The sequence below is a fragment of the Pan paniscus genome, chromosome 1 (assembly GCF_029289425.2).
Source record: "Pan paniscus chromosome 1, NHGRI_mPanPan1-v2.0_pri, whole genome shotgun sequence".
In the NCBI taxonomy this organism is placed as follows: domain Eukaryota; kingdom Metazoa; phylum Chordata; class Mammalia; order Primates; family Hominidae; genus Pan; species Pan paniscus.
The window spans coordinates 53,170,586-53,177,592 of NC_073249.2; positions in this window are offsets into that span (position 1 = coordinate 53,170,586).

The window sequence follows — 7,007 nt, forward strand, 5'->3', positions numbered from 1 at the left end:
ATTTGTCAAAATTATCATTTAATTCTTATTAGTTTATGGCTTCAGCTACTTTTGCTTGAAATAAGCAGACCTGGGCTGTGACTCTCTGAATTTACTTCTCCAGATTTCAGGGTGGTGGTTTGCCTGCAAAATCAATTCTTTGTTGGGCTCAAGAAAAGTCACTGATTTCTAATTTATCCATCTTTTCCTTGTTGTAAGAATAGGAGTGCCTGCTTCTTAGATTTTGACATATGAGAGCTGAAAGTCCTTTATATTATTGACATGAATGTCTCAGTTGCTCAAATGCATGGGTATCTCTATTGGGTTATAGTCATCATGATCTTTGTCTTTGGCATCTAAAAAAGCTAGAGGAAGGCATGACAGAATGGTCCAAACCTAATATGCTTGCCTAGCTTGCACAATTGAAGCAATGTTTCAGACCAGGAGAAGAAATAGTGTTTGGTCTCCTCACAGAAGAGTTAATATAAGTAGGGGCACTATCTCAGGTTACTTCCAAGTTTAACAGTCTTGACAAGACAGTATAAGCCACCGAAGACTACAGAGGCTTAGATAAGAAAGGGCCATGTTCTCAAACTGACATAGAAATGACAAAATGTGGCCCTGGTATGTTGTCTTAAACATTGCAAGTGCTTTTTAAAAATAACCCTCTAAAGGAAAACCAAGTCATGCTAATATGCTAATGACAAATCATCAGTGAGTTTATTGACAAATCATCAATAAATTCTAGAACAATATAAACTCTTGATGCATGTTCAGATTCTGTTACAATGATGACTTTTGATAATGGCTTCTACTGAGAAAACTGCCTATGTATCACATTGCATACCATCCTAGCACAACTGACAAAAACAGGCTGACTTTGAATAAAGCCAAAATCCAAGGCATCATCCAAGGTACCTTGCTGGGAACTATTTGGACCACAATTCAAAGAAATTGTAAAGATGAGCTGTTGATTCATCAGCCATTAAGTACAAAAAAGGAGCCTCAACACTTGACTGATTGTTTTGGATATTGCAGATAGCACATATCACAATTAAAAATTTTACTACAGCCTCTAGACTAATCAAACAGACTACCAGCTTAATATCTACAGCTCATGGATTTGAAATCAAGCCAAATATTAGTAACTCAAGGCCTGAAGCTCGTATCTCCTTCAGACTCCATGACATTACAAATGTTTCTAGCCACAGGGCTGATTGAAACCTATGGCAAAAGACCATGAGTACTCCTCAGCCTCTAGGATTCATACTCAAGGACTTTCTCCTGCTACAGAGAAATGCTCCTACCATTTCTCTTACAGATTTAGATTATCGCACCTCAAAAAATGTCGTTACTCCTTAGCAGAGCCCCCAAATAGAAGCTAGAACTGGTCCTTGAGACCTTAGCCAGGCTACCAATTCCACCTTTACACAAAGATATCATGGCTGTCTATAAAATAGTCTGCATACAGAGAAAACAAAATCAGTGCAAAGAAGCAGCCTTCCAACATAATAATAGATTGCCAATAATTTATGTCGTTGATTGCTCTTCGGAATGAGTTGCACATCAAATGGTGTTCCTAGACATCCCAATATTAACTGAAATTTACCTTTACACAGACTTCTGGGCCAACACTAATAGCCTGAAAATATACGTACTCAGGACTGTGGTTGTGTGATAGCATAGGAAACACCTGGCCCACTAGGAATGCATGAGTCTTGGAGTGGGGAATGATAAAATTTTGAGAAGGAACAGTATCCCTCCCTTCTTTTAATAACAGTATTGTTAAATATATGTGCCATCTCTCTTTTTTTTTTTTTTTGTGCCTACCATGACCTCTGAAGATACATAGAATTTTTTAGATGCTTTTTTAAACTTCAATATGTGAAAGGAAAGATCATATTGTTCAACGTAAGGATAATTGAGCAGACATGAACTTGGACATTGACTTTACCTCAAGTGGTTTTACACACCCCCGCTTCTGCCCCCATGGACTGCTTATGAGAATAATATGGTGACTTCTGTTTCCCTGTGAAACTCACCATCCTGGAGAAAGAACATTCAGTCTGTCTCAGTCCCAAGAGGGAATGTAAACTTTGATTGGTTGGGTGTAAACTACCCAACTCTGAGAGATGGATGGGAGGGTGAGAACTCATAAATAATTTTGTCTTTTGCTATTACACATATGTAAAAATAACCTGAAATACTCTTTTACAAATCTTTTGGGCAATGTCTTGTAATATAAATCCTGTACAAATTTGGATATGTTACATTCCAATGGATCCAGCTTGTGGTTTCTCACTGATGCTCCATTCTCAGAAAATACTGTGCAACCCTCTCTACTCCCAGACATACTGTGAAACCCACTATGAGTTTGTGTCAATCAGAGCTAAATTACTTACACTTAATGAGTGCCCCCAGGGGATGAGAGAAAATTATGAATGGTTTGGAGGCTCATTTCCTTCTCTCTCTCTCTCTTTTTTTTTTTTTTTTTTTTGGTAGTATAGCAAGGATCTGGCCCAGCTTGAGCCAATCTGGGGAGAAACAAGGTCTTTGGCTGACATCAGCATTCTTGTCATTCAAAGTCTTTCCAAGTGCACTTGCTTTGCAGACCTTGGCTGTAAGTATGCCTAGTCCCTGGTATTGCTCCTGAGATTCCTTGAAACATTTTTTATTAATTAAATTATGCACTTCTATATTCATCCTAAGCTAACTTAAATATTTGTAACAAGAAGATAGGACATATTCTCTTTTTTTGTGATTCTCATTTCTACATCCATCCTGTACAGGTAGGCTTCTGCCTGATGGAATATTGGTAATGGTCCACATAGACATTCAATGTTTTGCCTGTACTGTGAAATGAGTGTTCAGGGTATTGCTTGGAATCAGGTTTTAAGTTTTACCTGAAGACCGAATGTCTTTAGTAGTTGTATGACTCTTCAGATTTTCTATTTCTCTTTTAATCAGTTTTCTCAACTTCTAATTTTTCTAGAAATTTGCCTATCTCATATGCATTTTCAAATATATTGGCATTAATTTGTTCATAATTGTCTCATTGTTTTAATCTTAATATTATTTAATTCTGTCTGTTTTCTTTTTAGTTCTCCTTAATCTTAATCTTATCTGAGGTTTACCTATTTTATTAGTAATTTCAAAAAAATCAATTCTTGGATTCGTTAGTTAACTAGGTTTTTCAATTTTATTATTTTTTTCTTTATTATTTCCCTCCTTCCACTCTTGTTGGATTTATATCATTGTTATATTTTTAATTCCATGAGATAGCTGTTTAGCTCATTGATTTTAACACTATTTTTTTCTAATGTAAGAATTTTAGGCTATCCATTTATCTCTATATGTTCTTTTAATTTAACACTCTATTATGATACATAGTATTTAAGTTATTCTAATTTTCCAAATTTTGCCTAATTTCCTTAGTGCTTTTTCCTGTGATTCACGAGTTGTATGCTTTTTCTTGTATTTACACGTATTGTTTTATTCTAGTCATATTTTGTTATTATTCCTTAATTGTGTCATCATCTCATGAAGTTACTGTGTTAGCAACTATTTGAAAATTTTAAAAACTAACTTGATGACTTGGCACACTATCACTTTTCATAAATATTCTATATGTGCATAAAAATGCATATTCTTGAATTGTTATGGTACACTATTTGATATATATTATTACTTTAGGTTTAGTAATGGTGTTGATAAAATTCTCTAAATTGTTTCTGTTTTATAAAAATTTATTTATTCTACCAACCACTAAGAGAGGTATGATAAAATAACACAGAATGTTGATAGATTTGTCAATATCTCTTTGTAGATGTGTGAATTATTTCACTCTCTTTTCTCCCTCCTCTTTTTCTTTGTCTCTCTCTCCCCTCCTTTCTTCTTTCTCCCCTCTCCTGTCTCCTGTGTTCTTAGATAGATAAAACTGTAAAACTGTTACAGATTGAGAAGGGAACATTTTACCATTATGCACTGATCCTCTTTAATTTAATAACATTTTGTAATCTAGTGAATTTTTTTAGTTTAATTTGACAATTTTATCTTTTCACTGCAGAGTTTAGCCCAATTAGTGCAATTGTGATTTTCAATTGTTTTAATCATTTTCCTGTCATCTTACAATTATTTCCTCTTTTACACTTTTTACTTTTCTCCTTTAATGACTTTTTTGTTTTTATCGTTCCTATTCCATTTTTCATTTTTATTTTAATTGTTTAAATCATTATCTTAAAATGCATTTAATTGTATAAAATAAATCCATATTTTAATCACCCTTCAAACAATAAAAAATTATAATACTTGTCTGTTTATGACTTTCCCAATTTACATGATCTTTTTTCTTCGTATCTTAATCCTGCCCTTTCTTTTAACACCACTAACTAAAAATTATGATTATTAATTTTTAAGGAAATAATATTTACTTAAATTTACCTCAAAATTAATTGTCTCTTTGACTATCCCTCTGTTGTCATTTATGAAAGCACAACTTCTAGAAGCTTCTTTCTTTCTTTTCTCTTTCTTTTTTTTTTAATATGGGTTTCTTGCTCTGTCACCCAGGCTGGCATGCAGTGGCATGATAATGGCTGACTACAATCTCAAACTCTTGGGTTCAGGGTGTTGGAACTGCTTGTTCCCCAGTGCTGCAAAGAAATAGCATTCGAACATAAATTTAATTCTCTCAGCAAGGCAGTTTTTACTTTCTGCAGAAAGGGTGCTCTCTGCAGATATACAAGGGGATCCTCTTGCCTCAGCCTCCCTAGTAGCTGGAACTTCAGGCATTCATCATCACACTTGGCTAATTTTTTCTTATTTTTTGTAGATGCGGCATCTCATCATGTTACTCAGGCTGGTCTTGAATTCCTGGCCTCAAGCGATCTTCCTTCTTCATCCTCCCAAAGTGCTGAGATTAAAGGCATGAGCCACCACACCCTGCTAAAAGCTTCTTTAACAAAGTCTGTATTTAATAATTATTAGCTTTTTTATACAAAATTTTTCTTCAAAGAGAGTTTTCCTGAGTACTCCATTGGAAGCTGATTTTTATTTTCTCTTGACAATGTGAAGAGACTATTTCACTATCTCATAGCTTCCATCTTGGCTTAAAAGGCTTCTTACAGTGTAGCAGTCTTTGTTTTGTTGGTGAGCTTTCTTTTTTCTCTGCTTCCTTTAGGATCTTCTTCTTGTCTTTACTGTTCCTCATTTTTACTAATGTATGCCTAGGTATGCATTTCTGTTTACTTGTTTACAACCCTTCTGTACTCATTGCTTCCTATCTATTTTTTATTTGTTCTGAAAAATCCTCAGACATGATCTCCTCAAATGTTTTCTCTTTTCTTTTATATATTCTTTTTCTGGGACTCAGAGGTATACGATACCCTTGCTTATAGCCTCTGTTTCTCTTTCATGTGATTTTGTCTGTTTTGTATTTGGGGCTATGTCTTCAGATTTATATATTTCTTTTATATTCTGTGCCTGATAATTTTAATATCTGATGTGTGTGTCATTGTAAATTTTTAGGTCTCATTTTTTCTGACTCCCACTCTTGAAGACAAGGTTCTCTGTGTGTTCAGTGATCTGTGTTTGTCAATTCACATTTTCTTCCTATGTGGGAACATATGAACATATGAGGGCCTATTATTTTTCATAAGAAAGAGGAAATTTTCATTTGGTTCTGCCAGGTTCCAGAAGTCAGCAGTGAGCCATGCAACATTTTAGATAGCTCCAAGCATCCCACTAACTAAAGTGGAAGTAATAAATACACTCAGAATCTCAGTGGCTTAAAATGAGTTTTTATTTGTTTTTATATGTAAAAACACAAATGCATAAAATATAATAATATACAAAATATTGCATTTTGTGTGTATAATATACAACATATTGTGTTTGTATGTACAATATACAAAAATACAAATAATTTTAAACAGATGTTGGTTTAGACATATTTTTATAGAACACTCTTTAATATTTGTTTATTCTATTTCTCACTCATGCTGCTTGTTTTTAAGGGCCACCCATGGACTGACAGTACATGTTTTTCTCACCCTGAGATCAATATGAGATCTCAGTCTGAGATCTAGGCTATCTGAACGCTATCAGTCACGAAGAGAAAGGAAGAAATCTGGTAAATTGTACACTATTTCTTAAAGCTTCTGATTAGAGATCATATAAATCAATACAACTCTCATTTAATTGTCCTAAGAGGGTTCCATGGGTGTATTTAGTATCAAAACTATGAAGTACAGTCTTACTGTTAGTCTCAAATACTCTCATTTCATTGTTTCCTATTTTTGTTAGGTTTAACATTTATTCTGAGTTTCCAAACTTACATTCAATTTCATACTTAATTTTTCAATTTTCTTCAAATCTTAGTTTTGTTTCTAAGTGGATTTATTTTTTGCCGCGAATCTTTCCAAATGTGGCTCTTCTGTTATTGAGATCTTAATTTTGATTCATCTTTTTTCTCCCTGTATTTCATCATCAAAGTTTTAGGATAAGCTGTTGTTGGACTCTATTCCTTGATTTCCTGCACATTCATAAATTTATTTCTTTTATACTAAAATGTCAACTTGACTAAATATAAAAAGTATTAAGTCACACTTCTTTTTTTCTAAGGACTTTATAAATATTATTGCACTCATTTTTAGTCTGTGATTACGTGCAAGAGTCATTCAGATTTTTCTCCTTTCTATGACTTTCTCTGAATACCTATAGGGTACTTTTTACTTTGTAACCAATTTTAATTTAATTTCATTTACATTGTTAAAATCACAAAATAAGATATACTGTTTTACCAAGTCAGGTAACACCGAGATATAGAAAAGAAAATATCAGTAGTATTTATATACCCCCTCCTTAAGCTAGTTTTTCCCCTTTTTAAATATAAATATTTATTGCTTACAACACAGTTAGAGAAAATGTGGAAATCGTATGTCTAGGATGAATTACTATTTTAAATGTAAATACAACCATGTAAGTAACATGCAGATTAAGAAACACTACAAGAGTAGTAGCATTCCAGAAGT